The 25775-nt window shown below is 44.7% G+C and overlaps 1 protein-coding gene and 1 non-coding gene across 2 annotated transcripts in view; both read left to right on the forward strand.

Annotated features, from left to right (window-relative positions):
• LOC124612938 (dual specificity tyrosine-phosphorylation-regulated kinase 4) overlaps positions 1-25775 on the forward strand; it is a 439797-nt gene that overhangs the window by 323114 nt on the left and 90908 nt on the right. The gene's annotated exons all lie outside the window — the stretch shown is intronic.
• On the forward strand, positions 2006-2080 carry Trnas-cga. Its single transcript has one exon. It is a non-coding gene; the product is annotated as a tRNA-Ser (tRNA).

Consider the following 25775-nt stretch of genomic DNA (forward strand, 5'->3'; position numbering starts at 1 on the left):
ATAGAAGCTTTTTGAAATGTTGTACTACAGAAGGGAGCTGAAGATTAGATGTGTAGATAGGATGACTGATGAAGAGTTACTGAATCGAACTGGGGAGAAAAGAGCGTTACACTTTGACTAAGAGGAGACGACAAATCCTGTGCTGTTACGGAGTAATCGATTTGATTACGTGTGTGTGTGTGTGTGTGTGTGTGTGTGTGTGTGTGTTCTCAATGGACAAACGTCTACAGACGTTAAAGTAACCTCTGGCGTGCCACAGGGGAGTGTTATGGGACCATTGCTTTTCACAATATATATAAATGACCTAGTAGATAGTGTCGGAAGTTCCATGCGGCTTTTCGCGGATGATGCTGTAGTATGCAGAGAAGTTGCAACATTAGAAAATTGCAGCGAAATGCAGGAAGATCTACAGCGGATAGGCACTTGGTGCAGGGAGTGGCAACTGACCCTTAACATAGACAGATGTAATGTATTGCGAATACATAGAAAGAAGGATCCTTTATTGCATGATTATATGATAGCGGAACAAACACTGGTAGCAGTTACTTCTGTAAAATATCTGGGAGTATGCGTACAGAACGATTTGAAATGGAATGATCATATAAAATTAATTGTTGGTAAGGCGGGTACCAGGTTGAGATTCATTGGGAGAGTCCTTTGAAAATGTAGTCCATCAACAAAGGAGGTGACTTACAAAACACTCCTTCAACCTATACTTGAGTATTGCTCATCAGTGTGGAATCCGTACCAGGTCGGGTTGACAAAGGAGATAGAGAAGATCCAAAGAAGAGCGGCGCTTTTCGTCACAGGGTTATACGGTAAGCGTGATAGCGTTACGGAGATGTTTAGCAAACTCAAGTGGCAGACTTTGCAAGAGAGGCGCATTGCATCGCGGTGTAGCTTGCTGTCCAGGTTTCGAGAGGGTGCGTTTCAGGATGAGGTATCGAATATATTGCTTCCCCCTACTTATACCTCCCGAGGAGATCACGAGTGTAAAATTAGAGAGATTCGAGCGCGCACGGAGTCTTTCCGGCAGTCATTCTTCCCGCGAACCATACGCGACTGAAACAAGAAAGGGAGGTAATGACAGTGGCACGTAAAGCGCGCTCCGCCACACAGCGTTGGGTGGCTTGCGGAGCATAAATGTAGATGTAGATGAGTGGACTGGTTTACGGAGAGTCCCCACTTGGACCAAATGCAATACATTTGGGATGAGTTAGAACTCAACTTCGTTCCAACCTACACCGTCAAAATCGCTACATTTTCCACTCTCACTATTGAGAAAGAATGGGCTGCTGTTCATCTGCATATATTCAGACACAGCATTGAAAGTGTCACCAGCATAGTTGAAGCCGTCTTAAATGCGAAGAGTGGGCAGACATGGTATTAATGTCGATTTTAGGTGCCCACATGCTTTTGATTATACAGAGTATGTGATCCCGCCCCAAGGCCAGGACAACTGCTCAGCGCCCGTCCGATCCTCTGCCGTGGTGAACTGTGAGCAGCATACCGGTTCCAGAATGAGATTTTTACTCTGCAGCGGAGTGTGCGCTGATATGAAACTTCCTGGCAGATTAAAACTGTGTGCCCGACCGAGACTCGAACTCGGGACCTTTGCCTTTCGCGGGCAAGTGCTCTACTAACTGAGCTACCCAAGCACGACTCACGCCCCATCCTCACAGATTTACTTCTGCCAGTACCTCGTCTCCTACCTTCCAAACTTTACAGAAGCTCTCCTGCGAACCTTGCAGAACTAGCACTCCTGAAAGAAAGGATATTGCGGAGACATGGCTTAGCCACAGCCTGGGGGATGTTTCCAGAATGAGATTTTCACTCTGCAGCGGAGCGTGCGCTGATATGAAACTTACTGGCAGATTAAAACAGTGTGCCGGGCCGAGACTCGAACTCGGGACCTGCAAGGTTCGCAGGAGAGCTTCTGTAAAGTTTGGAGGGTAGGAGACGAGGTACTGGCAGAAGTAAAGGTGTGAGGACGGGGCGTGAGTCGTGCTTGGGTAGCTCAGTTGGTAGAGCACTTGCCCGCGAAAGGCAAAGGTCCCGAGTTCGAGTCTCGGCCCGGCACACAGTTTTAATCTGCCAGGAAGTTTCAGCATACCGGTTGTTGGGTGTTGGGTGCTTCGTGCTGGGTGCTAGGTGCTGGATTCTGGGTGTTGGGTGCTGGGTATTTGTGTACCGGGTGATTAGGTGCTGGGTGCCGCGGTTTTGGGTGCTCCGTATTGGCTACTGAGTACTAAGTGTTGAATGCTGGGTTGTGAGTGCCAGGTACCGAGCGTTGTATGCTGGGTGCTGGCACCGCCGGGGTGGGAAGACGGGCGGCGACAGCGCTGGCCGGCGCCCAGCGTGAATGGGAACCGTCGGCTGGCTGGTCATTTCCCTTTCGAATGAGCCGTTCTGCATTCCGGCCGTCTGCGCTCCCGCGTGGGCCCGCGCAAGGCCGCCGCGCCGCCAAACCAGTTCCTCCTGTCCTGCCCTGTCGCCGTCTGCGCAGCCGGCCGTCGCCGATGAGTATTCTGACGCGCTAATCGTCCGGGCTGATCTCCAAAACAAAAGCATCAACGTCTCCTTCTTTTCTTTTCTTGGAATGAACGGCATTTCGCCCAAGGAGAATAGTGACTGGCGTATTGTGACGAGCCAGTTGCTCGGCCACCATTGACCAGACGTTTGCAGTTGCTCAGAGATCTGGAGAATGTGCTGGCCAGGGCAGGTTGGAAACTTTCCTCGTGTCAGCACGTTGTAGATGTCGCCACCGGCACCAGTCTTGTGTGAATATTCTGAAAAGTTAATCATTTGCATATCACAGCATCTTCTTCCTGTCGGTTAAATTTCGCTTCTGTAGCACGTCATCTCCGTGGTGTAGCAATTTTAATGGCCAGTAGTGTACTTTTAGTTCTTATAAGCTGACTCGAAAGAACCGCTTAACATGAATATTGCCGAATACTCTAACTGTTCCAGTACAAAAGACATACTGGGAAAAAGTGCGTTTCTGGTCATCATATTTTGATTAGGCCTATATTCTGAAAAGCCATTTATAGCAACTGCGCACCGTACTGTCTGACTTTCCTCTAAAAAAAATTCTTCAATATCATTATCTATTATCCTGAACTGACGCGATAAAACAAATTGCGTGATCAAATAGTGCAGGCTTTCGCGGCTGGTATTTGGCAATTAGTCAGACTTACGTGAGTCAGTGACGAACACAAAGCAACGTCTGGCGTTGTAAAAAGTTTTAAACGAGTCTTCTTTTGTCAAGGCGACAGCAGTTGTGGACTCCGGGTTTTCTGGCTTACAGCTTTCCTACCTCCAGCACTCGCCCATTCTCCCCTTCGCTGGAGGACGCATCTGTGTGGCAACTCGTAAGCTCAACATGTAATAGATTTTTTTCAAAACAATTAAAAATATAATTTTCCCCTCTTGCGACCTTATCCCATTACTTAGCAAGTATTTTCGTCAGATCATCTTAGTACCTCGTTTTAAGTTAACACTTTGCCGGGGAATAATGAAGAGAATGTGTGGCGAACATAATCGGACCAATACGTGCTATAACAGGAAGAACGAGAAAAAACTATGTTAAAATCGTAAACACCCAAAAAATTTTTTTTCCATATTTTTCTTGTGAGTGGTTCGTGTCTATTGGTCAGGGACGGCATTTGTTGAGCGAAACGTTCATTACACGCGATGTCAAGATAAACTTTATAACAACAACCAGACAATTACATCCGTATAACTAAAAGTGCTTTGTTTCCCCTGCTCTTACTGTACCGCTGTACGCGCGCATCCTGTGCATCTTGTAAGTATGTTGCAGTGTAGGCTGTGCTGAGAAATAATTGTTAAGGACAATATTCGGCCGGCCGCGGTGGCCATGCGGTTCTAGGCGCTGTAGTCCAGAACCGTGCGACTGCTACGGTCGCAGGTTCGAATCCTGCCTCGGGCATGGATGTGTGTGATGTCCTTAGGTTAGTTAGGTTTAAGTAGTTCTAAGTTCTAGGGGACTGATGACCTCAGATGTTAATTCCCATAGTGCTCAGAGCCATTTGAACCATTTGACAATATTCGATACGTCGCCCCGTTTCCGAGTTATTGAGCATTGAAGATAACCAATCAGGTTGTTGCGCGCGCAAATTCAAGCGACCCGCCAGATACAATTAGTGTCAGTTGTTCTCACAGCGCACGAGACTGTTCAGCCTTTGGCTCGGGTTTGATCCTTACCACCGTCCCGTGTCCAATTTTTGTATCGCTCTCTAGTTCGGTTTTAGGAAACAAAATGACGAGCACGTTTGATTACATCGTCTCTGGTGGGCCACTTGAATCTGCGCGCGCAACAGCCTGATTGGCTAACTTCAAATCGGGAACGATACAACTTATCGAATTTTTTTTCTTAACGTTTATTTCACAGCGCAGCCTAACCTCCAACACTCTTCCAATGTTTTCAGACTGTTTATGACCACCCTGTATAAGACATATCTTTAAATATAAAAGCTATAAAACATATCAAACTTACATTGGAAATTCTAACATTTATTCTGCTTCTTCTTTCTGCGAGTTTTCTGCATCATGTAGTTGCTCTTGCATCCAACTTTCCATCTCCTTCTATGTAGCAGTCCTCCTTTTGTGTACGTCTGTCCTGCGTCGCATGCCTCGCTCCATCCTTCCAATGTAGCCGCGGTCATCCTCCTTATTTGTGTCATGGAGATCTCCAGTGCCATATTTTAGAAGGCCATTTTCCCTCTAGCATTCTTCTATGATGTCCATGCCGGGTTAGGAGTTTGTTTAAGCTAATAGTTATTTGTTATAGGCTTCATAAATATAAAGGGCAAATCGCTAAAATAGTGAAACGACATGTAAGACAGACTATGAAAACGAGTCATAATTTCGGAGTGGGCTCTGATGTCAAGAGAGGCTTGTTGTTCTATGAAATCACTTTCTTTCGATTAAGAAGGATTTGAAGAGAACGTATAGTAAGTTAAAATTTGAATAAATTCACTCCAGAAAAAATTAAGTCATGTCCCGATTTGATAACGGCGGCCGGATTCTTGGATAATGGTCCATGGAATTTTCGATGTGTGTGAATTCCTAAGGGACCAAACTGCTAAGGTTATCGGCCCCTAGACTTACACACTACTTTACGGTGTAGTGTAGCGACGCGTGTGACTCAATGGTTTTTGTTTGAAATATGACCATGTGCAGACTTCGTCACCAACGTCGTTTACAGAACACTTCAAAAAAATTATTAAAATTCTTTTAAAGTTCTCTATAAAGATTCTTGAACGAAGCTGCAATTAAAGCACATTCAGTTGAGTCGTTTGTGCAAAATTACGTCACTCAGTCCAACTGGTTTGCACAAACTTTTGAAATTTAGATGTCGTAAGTTTCTTCTTGGAAATTATATTCTTGCAAGTTATCTTATTTTTCCCATATTAAAATCAGACTGTAAAACCTTTAAGATTCAAAAAATCGAAATCAAACTCTTCTGAAAATTAATAGCTTGGAAAAATTCAGAAATAATTCTTCCTCAGTATAACTCTTCATAAATAATTCTCGAACACATATTTAAGCTTTAGAGCATACACTGTTTTATTGTCTTCGTATATGCTACATACAGATGTGAACATCAGACTCTACAAAACAGAACTGAACAAAATACAACATGAACTAAACATACTGTGACGTCATTACAACGGAAAATTACAAATTTTTATTTATTTCAATGTTGGAGTTCGACACAACAAACTGGTCACAGGATCTTCTGCTGCTCTTTGGCCGTTGACCCGCGACGTCTAGTGGCCAGCAGTTTTCTTTCTGGTTCCGGCAGTGAAGATGCCGTTTCCGCGAGTTGCGCTGCTCTCTCCAAACATGAAACATACAGAGCAAAAATACAAAACTTTAAATATTTTACAAACATAACAAAATATTACAACTTATGCTAAGTACAACACCCACACCCATGCCCGAGGGAGGACTCGAACCTCCAGCGGGAATTTTGGAATCCATTTGGCAGATATATTCGTATATGGAAATATGAAACACATTAGTCGCAAGAAAAATATCAGCTGTTATGGATTTCCGGAATGACTCAAATCAGCACGTGTAATGTAGACCTCTAGTGAAGTTGTTGCAGGAAATCGTTTAGACACGTCAGACGGAAAACTCGAGGCTGTGTAACACCCAGGAAACAGATGGCGGCCGGCGTGGAAAGCCCGTGAGCACGACGTCGAAAATACAACGGTGTTCTCCAGGCCGCGTGTGGAAGCAGGGGGACACGGTAGCGCACGTAAATAGGCGGTCGTCTGCTCCCCGCCTGCCTACTGCTTGTCCTGATTCTGGGTCTAGCTCGACGTACATCACAGGCACTCAGGTAGCAAAACATTAGGAACGGCAACGCGCTCGGTGGTTAACTTAGTGGGTTATCTGAATTTTCTCCTACATCGGGGCTTGGGTATTAAAGTACTTTCCTCCACAACCTCGCTATTCGACATTGTTGTTGTCGAATGTTTGCATAAAATGGTAAAAGTATTCTGTATTTCATCGATCTTTCGCATTATTTCACCATATTTGTTCTAATAAAGCTGAAGATACAGAATATAAAGGTATCTTCACTAGCAGCTTCTTTCCACACTGTAATAATTTGCTCTAGTTCCTTAACAGGTAGCATACTCATACATCAGAATTCAGACATTTGCATAAAAGTCATAATAATGTATCAAAAACATTTTATAATGACATCACTTCGAGAATTGGCTCACTTTTAGCGAAGTGGAGGAACTAAACTTGATAGAGCAAATAAACATATAACTTTTCTGTATAAACATTACCAAGGACCATACGTTTCTTCATCAATTTGTGTGTCTGTGCAAACCTGGTCTTGTGAAGACTGAGAGAAGTGAAAATAAAAAAAAGTCATCAGAATAATGAGACTAGAATACATTTCACAATCAAAGTAGTGTGGTCACATATGCTCAACGTACGAATTGCGAACTGTAATTTATCTTGCATGTAGCAGCTTCGAACAGCACTTGAAGCTTCGCTGTAACATGAAGATTGGTATATCCCTGTACTGGCTATGTCCTTTAAAATTGACGCGTTTGGGTTACGCTATCTGAATCTTTCGGTATCTTCTTTGTTAACAGAGTGTTAAAGAAGTCATTCTTATTTTCTGAGCATCTAGCAAAATATCATACGAGAACGAGATTTGTTCCTGCTCCTGCAAGTGAGTAATTGGGAAAACGAACTTGCGTTTAAAATCTGCTTGTGCAAATTTTAATCAATGATAAAGTCGAAGGCCCTTGACGTCTCTGGTTTATTGGAGCGTAGATGCTGATACTCTTAAAGTGATGGCGTCCACTGCTAGATGGTCTTTTGTAGGTACCAAACTGTTATCATCGGTCAGTGGGAACTGTTTGAATAAAATTGAACTCGAGGATGTCATGGAACATTCATTCGCCTGGTAAGTCAGCATGCAGTCCCTCATGAAATTCGACCTAATCTGTGTTAAAAAAAAAAAAAAAGAAAAAAAAAAGTTAATTCTCGAGAAGAAACCGCAGTGACGGTTGTCGAAGAGTTGTGGTTGGTTCAAATGGCTCTGAGCTCTATAGGACTTAACATCTGAGGTCATCAGTCCCCTAGAAATTAGAACTACTTAAACCTAACTAACCTAAGGTCATCACACACATCCATGCCCGAGGCAGGATTCGAACCTGCGACCGTAGCGGTCGCGCGTTCCAGGCTGAAGCGCCTAGAACCGCTCGGCCACCTCAGCCGGCGAAGAGTTATGCTTTAATTTAAGAAACCAGGGGACAATTTAAACCTTACCGACAGAACGATTTAAAATTATAAATGCAACGCATCCTTGCACTGTCACCTTGTCGGGAAGAAGAGAGAAAGGTGAACACGACAAATGTGCTAGGTTATCTTGCGTGATTTATTTTCCGAAATGGCTAAAAAATGGTTCAAATGGCTCTGAGCACTACGGGACTTAACATCTGAGGCCATCAGTTCCCTAGACTTAGAACTACTTACTAAGGACATCACACACATCCATGCCCGAGGCAGGATTCGAACCTGCGAGCGTAGCAGCAGCACGGTTCCGGACTGAAGCGCCTAGAACCGCTCAGCCACCGCGGCCGGCGAAATGGCTAAAGTACTTCAGTTTTCGTACTATATTTATCCCCGCGGCTCATACTAAGTCACATTATTGACCATACGTACTTCATCTTCTTTTTAAAAGTGACTGTACATTTTCATAATTTTCTGACGTAACGGCAGTGTCATAAAAACAAGCTCGCATTTACTTCCAATTTCCACTCACAGTTCATTTCGTACATTATCCTTTCAGGATTCAAGTCAATCAGCAGTGCAGATAAAATGAAAAACTTACAGTTTCCATTTCCTTTCTTTTTTTTAACACTTGCAAGTGTTTGTGCATTGTTACCACTTGTCGACTGTAAATACTGTAAAATCTTTTGATTTTCTTCGTGTCAGTCCTAATTTCAAGGGACTTACATTCTTGATGAAATGTGGCGTCATCACAGTGAAAGACACAGCGATGCAATGTGTAGAACTTATAACAATATTCGAGCGCAAAATTTTTTCTTTTGTTTCATATGATCATCATCTTGCTAAACTGGTATGTAAAACATAAACAGACTTTTTAAGTTTTGTATTCTACAAAATAATTTACATTCCCTTTTTTACTCTCAAATACACTGTTAACGCATTGGGTGGGGGATGGTTGGAATTCTACAAAAGAATTTACTTTCCCTTTTTTACTCTCAAATACACTGTTAACGCAATGGGTGGGGGATGGTTGGAATTCTCGCCCGATCATCCAGATATAGGTTTTGCACCGTGTTGCTTAATCTGTTAAGGTGCATTCCGGAATGTTTCCTTTGAAAAGCACACGAGCGATCTTCTTCCTCCTGTACCGCTGATCCCGGCGGAGGTTCGAGTCCTCCCTCGGGCATGGATGTGTGTGTTTGTCCTTAGGATAATTTAGGTTAAGTAGTGTGTAAGCTTAGGGACTGATGACCTTAGCAGTTAAGTCCCATAAGATTTCACACACATTTGAACATTTTTTTTTTATCTTCTTCCTCGTCCTTCTCCGACCGCAGTTATTACTCCTTATCCAATTACCTCGACGTCGACGGGACCATTTTCAAATGGTAAATTCATATCCAGAAGCGTCCTAGAAGTCCAGTAGTTTTCGTTCTACCCTTACTTGTTATTCGGGGTAGCAATCTGTGCTGAAAAGCGGGACCAGACATACGCGAAATTAAAGGAAAGTTCCTACAGATAAACTAGATACAGGCGACTACGAAGCTTAACACCTTTAAAGTAGAAATAATGACTGTGGCGCAAACGACAGCTTCACGTAACGAGCGACGGCTTTGCTCGGCCGGATCTGTGTGCCGAGTCCCACGGTAGTCAAAGTGGGGCACAAATTCCGCAACCTCACAGCCACTGAAGCATGTTCTGCCGCAATGAGTCGATTGCGATTGGCACTGCACGAACTGACTGGTTCACGACCATTATGAAACACGACACACGTGGCGCAACCTGCATTGTGTCCCGCGAGGTATAATAAATACACGTCTCCGATCGCCCTTGTCGGCCTGTCGGCTCATCGCCTACGCACAAGTAATGTCCCAGTTTTTCGTCTTGATGTATTCAGTTCTATCAGAAAGTATCACGTTGAAACGATGAATACAGTTTTATGTTGCTCTAGCACGCCACGGGCACTCTGTCAACCACATACCAAGCCCTAATTATTGCTAATACTGACCGCTGAACATGACTCTGTTATGAATGTTGGTTGTGTTACCTCTTGGATACAAATCCGTCCATCCATCAGGTTGAAACGTTATATTTGACAAACATTATCGATACTCCAGAATGAGATTTTCACTCCGCAGCGGCGTGTGCGCTGATATGAAACTTTCCTGGCAGATTAAAACTGTGTGCTGGACCGAGACTCGAACTCCTTTCTTTCAGGAATGCTAGTTCTGCAAGGTCCGCAGGAGAGCTTCTGGAAAGTTTGGAAGGTAGGAGACGAGGTACTGGCAGAAGTAAAGCTGTGAGGACGGGGCGTCAGTCGTGCTTGGGTAGATCAGTTGTAGAGCACTTGCCCGCGAAAGGCAAAGGTCCCGAGTTCGAGTCTCGGTCCGGCACACGGTTTTAATCTGCCAGGAAAGTTTCATTATCGATACTGTTCCATAACGTCAATAACAAAACATTCGCTAGGCTTTTCTTTGCTATCTGAGCTATTCCCGTTGCTGGAGACACCTATAAGGTTGACGCATTTTACTTGTGCAATGAAACGTTTTAGAAAAATCCGAGTATTATGATGAACGTGCACAACGCAGTTTCAACCGGGCGTGCAACGCTTATCTGGCAATAGACGTAAAACTGTGATGCTTGCAAAAATATATTGAAGGCATAAGAAAAATACAGTAGCGGTATAGTTTTTATGCTTAATCCAAAAGGTTGCTTGAAAATGTAGTCTATGTTGGGAAGGGATGCAACGAGGAAAAACGTCCGCAGCTCGTGGTCTAGTGACTAGCGTCGCTGCCTCTGGATCACGGGGTCCCGGGTTCGATTCCCGGCCGGGTTGGGGATATTCTCTGCCCGGGGACTGGGTGTTTGTCTTGTCCGCACATTTCATCATCATCATCATCATCATCATCATTCGTGACAGTGGACAAATCCATTGCTGCATTCAGGATCGCTAACGCACACGCTAGAGTTTAATGAAAGAGACCAAGTAACACCATAGATGCTAGAATGGAGATCTCATGCTCGAAATTATTCCAGAGTAACTTGTTACGTGCCAACACCGAGTTTCACGCTCTGCGTCCCCGATACCAGTACAAACACACAGCTTAGTGCCCGCATCTCGTGGTCGTGCGGTAGCGTTCTCGCTTCCCACGCCCGGGTTCCCGGGTTCGATTCCCGGCGCGGTCAGGGATTTTCTCTGCCTCGTGATGGCTGGGTGTTGTGTGCTGTCCTTAGGTTAGTTAGGTTTAAGTAGTTCTAAGTTCTAGGGGACTTATGACCACCGCAGTTGAGTCCCATAGTGCTCAGAGCCATTTGAACCATTTTCAACACAGCTTAGCGATCATGAAAATGAGATAAGAGCGCCTGAGGCGCGTATGGAGGTATACAGACACCCATCTTTTTCCTCGATGAACACGCGAATGGAACAGGTCAGGAAATGAATAATATGAGTACGAAGTATGCTCCGCCACTGGGTTTGATGAATGCTTGGAGAAGTTTACCTGCCGTCATTTTTCGTGGTTAGGGTGCGGTCCCCTTATTGAGCTTAAGAAAACGAAATGCGGTGCACATGAACACAATTTGCAGCATTTTGTACTGCGTGTACCAGAGGAACAGTTCTGAGACAATGAATGATTGCACCAGCATTGCAATGAGCCCTGTCACAAAATAGCACCTGAGAGGCAATATTTTGTGGGCGATAACATTCCTGAAATGGGCTGACCTGCCCAATGTCCCAACCGGAACCCAATGGAACACCTTCGGGATGAGTTAGAACTCGACTTCACTCCAGGCGCCAGCATCCAACGTCACTACCTTCTCCGACCTCGGCTCTGGAGGAAGAATGGGCTGCCATTTCTCACATTTAGACATCTCATTGAAAGTGTCTCCAGCAGAGTTCAGTCCTTCATAAAGGCAGAGGTTGGACTCAGCCTATATTAATGTCCTCTAATTTGTGTCCAGATACTTCTGATCAGATAGCGTACTACTCCCTCACTGAATTCGCTAATGGAATAGGACAGAAAATCGATAATGTAGGTAAAAAGTATCGTCCGTCCTATACGCATAATTTTGCGAAGTATATGTGTAGGTGTAGACCAAATTTAGTAAAACACGGCAGTCTCGCTAAGGAAAAGAGCCAAAGAGCATCAAAGACGTGTCAATGGGCTTAGTAATCGTATTTAGAAGTGGTGTTGCTCGCCGGGCTTTACAGAAGCTCGAAGATCTGTTAGTTGCGTTTTCCGTCAGCTGAGAGAACGTAAAGAATTTCGACAGTGCCATGATTCGCAGAGCCAGCGTGTGGACGTTGCTGTATATGACGACGCTCGTGGCGTCATTGGGAACGCGGTTTCCTCGCCAAGTGTTTCGTGTTCCTTGCGTCTGCTGGCACGCTCAGTGGGAAGTACGGCGGCAGAGTGAGACCTTACTTTATTCCGTGCGTTGGAGCTTCCGCAGGGTCGCGTGTAACCACATGCACGGTCGCGGCCAGGCAGAATCCTAATACTGCTTGCGCTGGGCTGTGCGCGAGACAAACTGCGCAAAGTCTTGCTCCGGAAAGTTAAGTGAAACCGTTTGTTGGCGGATCTGGATTAATCCTCTGCAGTCAGTATGAGAGGAGCCAGCTTTGATTCGATGCGTGAGAGATGGTCACAGTTGTCACATTGAAACAATGAAACTTCTGTGATGAAGATTTCGAGATCCGACCGCTGGACTACAAACGCGTACCGCTAAAAGTTTATACAGAACCCCTGGATAGTGCGTGGCTGCTTTTGAGGGTAACAGTACACAGCCAATAGGGAATAAAGTCACACCTCGTTTTCACTTCTATCATCACTACCACACAGGTAACTATGGCTTCGGGATCTGATTTTAGGATTCTCAGCCTACCGAGCACGTGCTCACAAACCTGGGAAGTGACTGATTCCAAGTCTGCAATGGAGAATGCAGCTTCAAGTAATTTCAAACTTGTCCATATTTCAGAACAGCTGTACTGATCACTCGGAATCAATACACACACCTTTTTCTCAGTTCCATGCCGTAGGGCTCATTACGAGCCTCCTACACCTTCGATGGCTGTCATTCTACTCCTTAGTTTCGTGAGATGTCGGCTGCCTCCCGAAATTCTTTTAATTTCACGTCCTTCGGCCATACGACTTCAGGAACAAAAAGCAGGCATTTTAATGACTATTTCCCGTTCCCACTAATAACACTTCTCTCCAAAGTGCAGTTAACCTGCGAGGATGTTTCAAGCATTTGCCGGCCGGTGTGGCCGAGCGGTTCTAGGCGCTTCAGTCTGGAACCGCGCGACCGGTACGGTCGCAGATTCGAATCCTGCCTCGGGCATGGATGTGTGTGATGTCCTTAGGTTAGTTAGCCTTAAGTAGTTCTAGGGGAATGATGACCTCCGATGTTAAGTCTCATAGTGCTCAGAGCCATTTCAACCATTTGTTCAAGCATTTATTTCCAAAATGTGTCGCAGGAATACCTGCCTTAATGCACAAGCCACTAGCCCTTAGGCTATCATTATAGACACTACGCATATACACTGCTCTGCAAAACTTGAGGATGAGATAGATAAAGTAACATAACATATTAACTACTCTGTGGAAATGAATGAAAGTGCGACAGAATGTTCGCGGAAGGCCTCTTAGTCGTGCACACTAAGTAGCGCGACACATGGTGTGCGGAGAACGTGACTATAGCATCGAGTGCGACTGGCCCCTCCAGCACGGAGAGTTGAAGGAACGGGGAAAGACAATGCATCAATCAGGGAATTGTAACTGTGTGCTGTGATGGTGATCTTCATTCCAACATGCTCCGAAGACAAGATTTAGATCACTTTACACGGGGAAGAACCATCAGGAAACTGAAATAAGGACGAAGTGTGACGAGTGTAGCCCAGGAATTTGATACTGCTGACAGCATTGTTTCACCAGCATGAGAAGCGTTCGAACCACAGGCTGCCCGTAGCAGAGGAGGAGGCCCATCACGGTCAATTACAGCAGCAAATGGCTGCTACAGCGCTCAACAGGAAGGAAGGGACCCACCTCAAGCAGTGGGTTTAATTGCAACAACATTTAACTGGCCTGCAAGGCACACAGTCTGACGTTCCACAGGGTCAAGGCAACTGTATGGAGGTGGGCTGCTTACCCGACGACCAAAACGTTCTGCTACTTGATTCTCGCACATCAACGGCAGCGTTTGTGAAGGTTCCGAGAGCACTGGGACTGGACGAGCGAGGAGTGGCGTCACATGCTCTTCTCGGATGGGAGCAGATTCAGTCTGATTGGTGATGCTGGACGTACTCTGAAATGGCGAGAGGGGGGAACACATAATACGCACAGGAACATTGTCGAAAATTATAGTTTTGGTGGTCCAGATATTATGATGGGGGGAGGCGTAATGTTGCACGGGTATATTGACGTCCACATCTACCGGCCGGTGTGGCCGAGCGGCTCTAGGCGCTTCAGTCTGGAACCGCGCGACCGCTACGGTCGCAGGTTCGAATCCTGCCTCGGGCGTGGATGTGTGTGATGTCCTTAGGTTAGTTAGGTTTAAGTAGTTCTAAGTTCTAGGGGACTGATGACCTCAGATGCTAAGTCCCATAGTGCTCAGAGCCATTCGTCCACATCTTGGAACTGATAAACACTATTGTGACACTGTATTCTTCCCCTGTGTGCGTCTTTACAGGGGTGCATCGGGACTTTACTTCTTTTTCATGGATAAATGCGCACAGTTGCATCGAAGAGCACAGTTAGAGACGTCTTGGAACGAGAGGATGTTCGGCAAATGGACTGGTCTGCCTGTTCCCCCGAGGTGAATGCCATCGGTCACGTGTGGGATGCGCTGGAGAGACAAGCTGCAGCACGTCCATACACACCAACGGCCGCACAACAGTTGTTAAGCGCCCTACCACAACAACTCCTTACCAATTTTCTGGCCAGAATGGGAGCACGTCGCAGAGCATGCTTTGCCGTCCGTGGTCCTGACACACCCTATTAAGAACCGTGTCACGCCTTTTGTAATCTCCAGAGTACTATCATAAATTGCGGTGACTTCAGTGTAATTATTGTCTTTGAATAAACGTGTGAGTTCTCTTCGCGTCGTTGTGTACTGCTCCGAGTTACCTTCTCTGCTATACTCTAGCAGTTCTTTCCATGTATGGCCCAAGTTTGATCTAGTTAGTTAGTTACGTGCTACGTAGATCATCCTGACTGATTTAGCGAAATGATAAAGAACGAGCCAGTTTACAGGGTATGTATACACGATTAGTGAAAACATTAATGAATGCATTGTTTTTTTAGTCCTACTCATACAACCACATTGAAAAACAAGTTTTTTTTTTACTGGTTATCAGTTTTTAAGTAGAAATTCGTCGATGTAATAGAAGCAGTTGTGCAGGAACAAGTAATTTAACTTAGATTTAAAACTTCCTTTTCTTCCTGTCAGAATGGCCGCCCGCGGTGGCGGAGCGGTTCTAGGCGCTTCAGTCTGGAACCGCGCGACCGCTACGGTCGCAGGTTCGAATCCTGCCTCGGGCAGGTCCCATAGTGCTCAGAACCATTTGAACCTTTTTTCTTCCTGACAGACATTTTTTTATTGGGAAAATGATCAAAAATATTTGTTGCTGCGTATTGAACTCATTCCTGACAGCTTTAACAATGGGTCATTTTTCCCTCTAGTGTTGTAGGTATGGAGATAACTGTTTTTCTCAAATTGTGTTGGATTATCTATGACGAATTTCATTATCGAGTATATGTGTTGTGATGGCGCAGTTAGAACGCCTAGCTCCTCGAAGAGATGCCTACATGACGCCCATGGGTGAACACCACATATTATCTTTACTGTTCGTTTTTGTGCCATCAGTATTTTCCTTCTAAGTGATGACTTACCAAGGAAAATTAGTCCATAAGCCGTTATTGAGTGGAAACATGCAAAATGGGTCAGGAGCGTGATGCGTTTGTTTCCAAGATTAGCAATTGTACGAAGATCAAATGTAGCTCAAGCCCAGTAATATGCTTCTTCCAGTTCAAGTTTTCATCAATATGCACACCCAAAAATTTGAAGCGTTCTACCGTACATACTGACTCCTTCTCAAGTGCTACATCGATTCTTGCTATGACTATCTGTTGTACAGAACTGATTGCAGTGTGGTATTTTTTTTTTCAAAATTCAGGGACAGTCCATTTTCTGAGAATCACTTCATACTTCTTTAGAAAATATCATTTACCACCATTTCTGTTGATTCCTCTCGAACAGGGTTTATTATAATACTAGTACTGTCTGCAAAAAGCACCAATTCTGCTTGTTGAATGTTAAGTGCAAGATCGTTCGCATATACAGGGTGTTACAAAAAGGTACGGCCAAACTTTCAGGGAACATTCCTCACACACAAATATGTGAACATGTGTCCGGAAACGCTTACTTTCCATGTTACAGCTCATTTTATTACTTCTCTTCAAATCAAATTTATCATGGAATGGAAACACACAGCAGCAGAACGTACCAGCGTGACTTCAAACACTTTGTTACAGGAAATGTTCAAAATGTCCTCCGTTAGCGAAGATACATGCAGCCACCCTCCGTCGCATGGAATCCCTGATGCGCTTATGCAGCCCTGAAGAATGGTTGGTTGGTTGGTTTGGGGAAGGAGACCAGACAGCGTGGCCATCGGTCTCATCGGAATAGGGAAGGATGGGGAAGGAAGTCAGCCGTGCCCTTTCAGAGGAACCATCCCGGCATTTGCCTGGAGTGATTTAGGGAAATCACTGAAGAATGGTGCATTGTATCACAGCCGTCCACAATACGAGCACGAAGAGTCTCTACATTTGGTACTGGGGTTGCGTAGACAAGAGCTTTCAAATGCCCCCATAAATGAAAGTCAAGAGGGTTGAGGTCAGAAGAGCGTGGAGGCCATGGAATTGGTCCGCCTCTACCAATCCATCGGTCACCGAATCTGTTGTTGAGAAGCGTACGAACACTTCGACTGAAATGTGCAGGAGCTTCATCGTGCATGAACCACATGTTGTGTCGTACTTGTAAAGGCACATGTTCTAGCAGCACAGGTAGAGTATCCCGTATGAAATCATGATAACGTGCTCCATTGAGCGTAGGTGGAAGAACATGAGGCCCAATCAAGACATCATCAACAATGCCTGCCCAAACGTTCACAGAAAATCTGTGTTGATGACGTGATTGCACAATTGCGTGCGGATTCTCGTCAGACCACACATGTGGCGGTGAATCGAGGAAGTACAGTACATACTGACGAAACTAAAATGACCTCTAACATGGAAATTAAGCGTTTCCGCACACATGTCCACATAACATCTTTTCTTTGTTTGTGTGTGCGGAATGTTTCCTGAAAGTTTGGCCGTACCTTTTTGTAACACCCTGTATAAGGAATAAGAGTGAACCCACACTTGAACCCTGTGGGACTCCGTTTGTGATTTATCTAGTTATGTTACTTGGAAGTGACACAAGATATGAAAGTGACTTTCGTCCTTAACTTTTGCACACCAGTGGAGCTGTAGAAGTATTAGGGGAAGAGCAGTCCATCATTTCAACTGTGGACAAAGACCGCGCCTCCTAGATACCGGAGCCCACGCGCGCGGTCAGTCACGATTTGTGACAAGGGGTTGCTCTGGGGCGGCGGTGAACGTGTCGGCCTGGTGCCGCCGTTGAGCAACGGCGTTGCGCCAAAGCGGCCGGCCTCCGAGGGCAGCCGGCCCGCAGCCACAGTCGGAGCTGGTGCTGGAGCTGGAGCTGGAGCCGCCGTGCCGCCCACGCACGCTGGCGGCCCGCCTGCAACAAGTGGCGGCGCGCCTACGCGTCCCAGCGGCGGCCACATCGCGTGACAGCGGCGGCCGAGCGCCGTGCCTGCGGCCTGGGTCAGGTCACTACCCTAGCCGAGCTCCCGCTCCCAGGCGTTGCACCTCACGTCACTACTCCGTCTCCCGTCGGACACTAGAGAACTCGTAACGAGTGCAGACATAAAGCCGTCGGCACACGGACCGTGCCGTCGAACGTAACGTTGAGCGTGCCAAGTTCAACGTGCTGCAGAACGCTCAGGAACGATGCGACTCGTGCATACGGTACGTGGGCCCCAACGTGGTATACGCGATCGCAACGCACTCCAGCGGCAGTTGAGGGATGTTTCTAGTTCGTAAATCACACTGTTTACTCAACGGGCGCGCGTAAAAACCCACATTAGCGCTGTTAAAACGCACATTCCCTCCATCGTCCACGAAAAGGAAAGTACTATGTCCAATCAATAAGGACACAGGTTTATAAAAGTTTCATTACAAACAGTGCGGTACAAATTTGGAATACTTATGCGCATAACATAAACATTATTTCATCATTCCCACATTTTAGTAAAACCCCGAGGTCAGTCTTACTTGATCAGTGTTCCTAACCAGTAGCCTGTTCAGGTTGATCGTTGATTCGTTCACTCAGTTTTTTTGTTACAGAGGGTAGCTATACCCTCTGACCGAACACGCTGACCTACCGTGCCGGCCGTGCTAGGCACTACGCTACAACAACAACATACTGTAAAGTCTAATCATAGTATCTTAGCTCAAGCAGGAAACCTTAATCGTAGATATGTTACTAATTGAAGTTTAATTATAACAAATTGTACCAAGAACAATGCCTTTTGGGTAGATCTTCAGTGTGTCGCTGGCTTCAAATAGCCTACTCTCATAATACGCAAGTTACAATAATATTTTTGCCACGAATATGATGTTTCTCATTATTTTATTGGAACGAATCACACAGTTAACAACGTTTTTTTTAGTGATTCTCAATTTACTGTTGCTCAGAAACGGCATATATACATATAGGCTTGAAATGAATGCTAATATGGCGCCTCACAACTCTGTACTGAAGGGAGACGGCGTATGTGTGACGTAGGTGGCGTTGTGCCATCTCATTGGTCAACGCTCAGACGCACGCTCAGAATATCTGACATGCCAGATATTGCTCTGCACGTTCGGAAAGACTCCCGAGATTCTGACGTCATAGCGTGGAACAGCACGTTTCGGGAGTCTTTCCGAACGTGCAGAGCAATATCTGGCATGTCAGATATTCTGAGCGTGCGTCTGAGCGTTGACCAATGAGATGGCACAACGCCACCTACGTCACACGCACGCCGTCTCCCTTCAGTACGGAGTTGTGTGGCGCCATATTGGCATTCATTTCAAGCCTATATGTATATATGCCGTTTCTGAGCAACAGCAAATTGAGAATCACTGGAAAAACCGTTGTTAACTGTGTGATTCGTTCCAATAAAATAATGAGAAACATCATATTCCTGCCAAGAGAATTATTGTAACTTGCATATTATGAGAGTAGGCTATTTGAAGGCTGCGACACACTGAAGATCCACCCAAAACGCATTGTTCTTGGTAACATATCTACGATTAATGTTTTCAGAAACCTGTAATACAATATGATTAGACATAATTTACCTTGTGTTGGTTTAGCGTAATGAGAAGCGTCAATGACCTCTAAGAAGATGATAATTAGGGTGGTGGTTCGCATGTTAGCATATCCAAATTATTTTTCCTAACATTCTCCTTTTTATTAGGTTCTGATACTTTATTATTAGTTTAATATAAGTATATACTGTAATAGTTGATGTTATGTAAATATAAGTTCACCTTTTTTGTGAGGGATGACTTTGTTCGATTGGCTTGATCTACAGGACAGCTTGCGCTACTTGTATAAAGATATTTTGCTCCTTTTTCTTTCACGCTTCGTAATTCACATGTTGCACAGATTCTGCTACTGGGTAGGAACAGTGATCAGGTAAGACTGACCTTGGGGTTTTACTAAAATGTTGGAATGGTGAAATAATGTTTATCTTATGCGGAGAAGTATTCCAAATTTGTACCGCACTGTTTGTAATGGAGCTTTTTATAAGTCTGTGTCCTTATTGATTGGACATGATACTTTACTTTTCGTGGACGATGGAGGTAACGTGGGAATTTTACGCGCGCCCGTTGAGTAAATACTGTGATTTACGAACTAGAAACATCCCTCAACTGCCGCTGGAGTGCATTGCTATCACGTATACCACGTTGGGTCCCACGTACGTATGCACAAGTCGCATCGTTCCTGAGCGTTCAGCAGCACGTTGAACTCGGCACGCTCAACGTTAACGTTCGACAGCACGGTCCGTGTGCCGACGGCTTAAGGACACGCTACAATTACTGTAACGAGACGATGTTTTACAGCTATTGGTTACACAGTCTGACAAAAAAGTAAAGCGCCCGGAGGGGGATGAGAAAACGAAACGAACACTGGTTGAGAGGGAATGTGATGTTATTTCACTGATTACAAAATCGACATCAACACCTACATGGATACTCAGCAAATCACATTTAAGTGCCTGGCAGAGGGTGCATCGAACCACCTTCACAATTCTCTATTATTCCAATCTCGTATAGCGCGCGGAAAGAATGAACACCTATATCTTTCCGTTCGAGCTCTGATTTCCCTTATTTTATCGTGATGATCGTTCCTCCCATTAAAATGAAGTTTTTATTTGTGCTTGTGACTGGTTGCGTTCTTCATCAACAATACTCAACTGTTGCGGAGCTCACAAGATGCAGAATGGATAAAACATCATCTTAAATTATGTTTCTCGAGAACTTCTCGACAACGCTCTCTCTGCAGCACATGGCAGACAAACTTTGACCGAGCGAGGTGGCGCAGTGGTTAGCACACTGGACTCGCATTCGGGAGGACGACGGTTCAATCCCGTCTCCAGCCATCCTGATTTAGGTTTTCCGTGATTTCCCTAAATCGTTTCAGGCAAATGCCGGGATGGTTCCTTTGAAAGGGCACGGCCGATTTCCTTCCCAATCCTTCCCCAACCCGAGCTTGTGCTCCGTCTCTAATGACCTCGTTGTCGACGGGACGTTAAACACTAACCACCACCACCACAAACTTTGATTACAGCGTTATTCGGAAGTATAAGTAGGCCAACAACTGAAATTCCCGTTTCACAAGTCGGTGCTCCGCTACTGGACAAAGTCTCCATCCTTTTGCGACAAATGTTGTCACCACAGCCCAAAGTAAGCAAATAAAAATTGTTGGACTATCTTAGACAGGTAAAATCTTGTAATATTAATTGATACAGGATTTCAGAAAAACAGCAAATTATAATTTAGTTTTTGTTCGCATAAGCAAAAAGATCAAAGAGTAATATTCCATCAACAAGGTCTTTTCAGACTAAGAGCCCGTCCAGTTCAACTAGGAGTGGAGAGGGTTCTGGCTGTGTCCTCGTTGAAGGGATCTGCGCACCAATTTTCAATGTCCTACGAAAGACTCAGGAAATTTAAATACGGGCGGAGAATGGCATCTGAACCGGGCTCTTCCGTGATCTTAAGCAGTGTAGCATCTCTTTACGGGTGTAGCACAATACACGTAGTATTTCGCACCAACGGTAAATGCAATCAGAAGTTACACACCTTCTACGAGTAGTAAGCGCTACGTACGGCCCGCTACACGTTCGAAATAAGCAACACTGTGAGGAAACACTGTTGGATATGAATCAGACTACCAGCTGCTATTTACCGCCTTCGGGAAATAGCCTCGGAGTTGCGACGAAGATCGTTGGTATGTCGCGGGAGGAAACTGATGTGTTGCGAAATCACCAGCTGCGTCACTGTTCTTACTCAGCCACACAGAACAGAAGACCAGATTTCGAAAGGAAAACATTACTTGTAGCGCGAAGATCCTGCAGCAGTTCTGGAGACCTTTTACTTTGATCCTCAAAATTATGGAGGATCTTACTGAAGTCTTTAATTATGCCCAACGAGATGTCCATTAGTAATAGTACTTAAAAATAATGTGTTAAAATGTAGATGAGGTTGTAGAAAATGAACGTACACGTTATTTTTTCTGCTAAGTTCATAATGCTTTGCACCTACATTCATCGTTTCCATTGATTTCAATGTGCTGGATGTAAGATGTAGGAGTGAAGATCAAACGACTGGTATTCACCTTCCTATGTAGAGCACTTACTAGACAGATGTACACATAAATTATCTACCGCTGTCAGCGTGCTACAGTTCGCTTCTCTTGATGTTGTGAAAACTGAGGAAGTGTTGAAACTATTAATGAAACGTGCAAGAATGTTTTATAAAACTAAAAACTTAGATAGTAATTTGAGTTTCCCAGAAGACTTCCTTGAAATGCTATTGTCAAATAACCTCAGCTTACGAACATTATTGGATGCTTGGGACTCCGCACCTCCCCTGTAGTTGATAAGCGCCAATTTTTAAAAACTACTCCTTTAAGATGTTGCGTGCTCATTATTTATTACTCGACCGGCGTTCGGGATTGTCCCATCCTTCGTCCTTATGAATCTCGCACTGACGCTAATCACGTCCATATTGATACCACATATTAGGCTGACAACTGTAACCGTTTCTTTTGCTAAGAAGAAAGTTGAGAAATATAATTATGTGAATGCGTGATTTCTTGTTGGTCGCGAGAGATGTAGCAAGTAAGGATTCCGCGCAACTCGTCTGCTACTGAAGCTAGTGTCAGCTGTCGCTTCTACCTCGTCATTCCAACAAGACATCCTGAGTGTACCACCATCTTATCAAAAGTATCTGGACACTTATTAGAGGACATTAATACGGGCTGTGTCCACCCTTCGTCTTTAAAATGGCTTGAACTCTCCTGTGGGCACTTTCAATGCGGTGTCTGAATGTCTGTGGAGGAATGAGAGGTCATCCTTCCTCAACAGGGGAAACCAGAGAAGGTAGTAATGATAGAAGCTGTGGTCTCGAGCGAAGTCGACGTTCCAACTCCTCCCAAAAGTGTTCTAATGGGTTCAAGTTAGGGCGCTGGGCGGGCCACTCCAACTAGGAAACGTCATGTTCCACAAACCATGGTCTCACAGATGCCGTTTGTGACACGGTGCATTACCATGTTGACACAAAATATCATCGTATCCGAACTGTTCCTCTACTGTACGCAGCCCAAAATACCATAAAATGTATTCGTATCCTTCGTCACATAGCGTTTTCTTGTTGTTGTTGTTGTTGTGGTCTTAAGTCCTGTGACTGGTTTGATGCAGCTCTCCATGTTACCCTATACAGTGCAAGCTTCTTCATCTCCCAGTACCTACTGCAACTTACACCCATCTGAATCTGCTTAGTGTATTCATCTCTTGGTCTCCCTCTACGATTTTTACCCTCCACGCTACCCTCCAATACTAAATTGGTGATCCCTTGATGCCTCAGAACATGTCCTACCAACCGGTCCCATCTTTTTGTCAAGTTGTGCCACAAACTCCTCTTCTCCCCAATTCTATTCAATACCTCCTCATTAGTTATGTGATAACCCATCTAATCTTGAGCATTCTCCTGTAGCACCACATTTTGAAAGCTTCTATTCTCTTCTTGTCCAAACAATTTATCGTTTCACTTCCATACATGGCTACACTCCATACAAGTACTTTCAGAAACGACTTCCTGACACTTAAATCTATACTCCATATTAAAAAATTTCTCTTCTTCAGAAATGCTTTCCTTGCCATTGCCAGTCTACATTTTATATCTTCTCTACTTCGACCATCATCAGTTATTTTACTCCCCAAATAGCAAAACTCCTTTACTACTTTAAGTGTCACATTTCCTAATCTAATTCCCTTAGCATCACCCGACTTGATTCGACTACATTCCATTATCCTCGTTTTGCTTTTGTTAAAGCATTGTCTTATATCCTCCTTCCAAGACACTGTCCATTCCGTTCAACTGCTCTTCCAAGTCCTTTGCTGTCTCTGACAGAAGTACAATGTCATCGGCGAACCTCAAAGTTTTTATTTCTTCTCCATGGATTTTAATACCTACTCCGAATTTTTCTTTTGTTTCCTTTACTGCTTGCTCAATATTCAGATTGAATAACGCTACAACCGTGTTTCACTCCCTTCTCAACCACTGCTTCCCTTTCATGCGCCTCGAGTCTTGTAACTGCCATCTGGTTTCTGTACAAATTATAAATAGCCTTTCGCTCCCTGTATTTTACCGCTGCCACCTTGAGAATTTGAAAGAGAGTATTTCAGTCAACATTGTCAAAAGCTTTCTCTAAGTCTACAAATGCTAGAAACGTAGGTTTACCTTTCCTTAATCTTTCTTCTAGGATAAGTTGTAGTGTCAGTATTGCCTCACGTGTTCCAATATTTCTAGGGAATCCTAACTGATCTTCCCCGAGGTCGGCTTTTACCAGTTTTTCCATTCGTGTGTAAAGAATTCGCGTTAATATTTTGCAGCCGTGACTTATTAAGCCAATATTTCGGTAAGTTTCACATCTGTCAACACATGCTTTCTTTTGGATTGGAATTATTATATTCTTCTTGAAGTCTGAAGGTATTTCGCCTGTATCATACATCTTGCTCACCAGATGGTAGAGTTTTGTCAGGACCTGCTCTCCCAAGGCTGCCAGTAGTTCTAAGCGCAGTAAAGGAGGCACGCCCAAACACGGAAAGAAATCCCACGCCATAACATCACCTCCTCCATACTTCAATACTTCCGTGTAGGTGCTAGCCATGACGGCAGCTAACGTTCTCCAGGTATTCATCAAACCCAAACCCGTTCATTGGATTACCATAGGGTATAGCGTGATTCACCTGTCCAAATCACTCGTCTGTAATCGTCCACTGTCCAATGGCAGCGTCCGTTACGTCACTTCACGCGTAGCTCACTGTAGACTACACAAATGTACTATGAAGAGTTCTTCGACCAGTGTACGCAATTCATTTTTAATCTCTATGCACAGTCATTCTGCCAGCTGGACTGCTGGCTACACTCTGGAATAGAGTGATTCCTTTCGCTGTTTCGTGCGATTTTTTACAGCCACCTCCCGAGTGCTCAACGGTTGCTGTCCGTCAGCATATGAGGTCTACCACCTGGTTTTGGTTTAGCATTGGTTGCTCCCTCGCGTTTCGACTGCACAGCTACATCACCAACAGCCAATTTGAGCAGCTTTAGAGGGGTTGGAATGTCGTTCATGGGGTTGTTACTCTGGTGACATCCAGTGACTAGTCCATGTTCGAAGTCACTGAGCTGTCCTTACTGTGTCCCTACTGATAATGTGGTACTCCCCATCTCCTTTTATACTGGCGGGTCCGCCTCTCGTGCCATCTGGTGGTCAACTGCGCATTATATAGAGGTGTTCCAATACTTTTGATCAGATAGTATACATGGTTCAGTTTTTTCAAGTTTTCTCCCTGATAACCGATAGGTGACAAAAAATGGTTCAAATGTCTCTGAGGACTATGGGACTTATCATCTGAGGTCGTCAGTCCCCTAGAACTTAGAACTACTTAAACGTAACTAAACTAATGACAACACACACATCCATGCCCGACCTTAGCGGTCGCGCGGTTCCAGGCTGAAGCGCCTAGAACTGGATAGGTGACAACTTGAATGTGATAATGACAGTATTCCTGATATAGGATAGTCCCGAACAGCGGTCGGGTAATAAATAATTTGTACGCAGCTTAAATGTGTTCTCAAAATTTTTCGCTTATCAGCCACAACTGAGCTAATCATCACGCTATAGACCTGACACGTGGCTAAAGTTTCTTGTTTTGATGCACCGCCCAGTCTGTTATCGCCGCTTCTATTGTTCTTTTTATCCTGCGACATCTGCAGCTCCATTCGTGATTTACGCCCGATTTGCTCCATGGTCTAAACGTTAATCTCATTCGAGAAGCGGAGTCCAGATGTTATAGTCCAATCTTGCTACCGACTAAAGCGTGGTTAACGCACTGTATTTGGGGTAGGGACAAGCGTGCATCAAATTCCCGCCCTGCCATCCAGATTAATGTTTTCCGCTGTTTTTCCAAATAACTTCATCACAATTTCGGGATGGTTCCTTTAAAACAGGGAAACGGACGACATTCATCTCACTCTCCGTCCATTCAAAAGCTGAAGCTAATTATGGGATGACCTCGTCGTCGACAGCACTTC

Source organism: Schistocerca americana, chromosome 4 (genome assembly GCF_021461395.2).
Source record: "Schistocerca americana isolate TAMUIC-IGC-003095 chromosome 4, iqSchAmer2.1, whole genome shotgun sequence".
Taxonomy (NCBI): domain Eukaryota; kingdom Metazoa; phylum Arthropoda; class Insecta; order Orthoptera; family Acrididae; genus Schistocerca; species Schistocerca americana.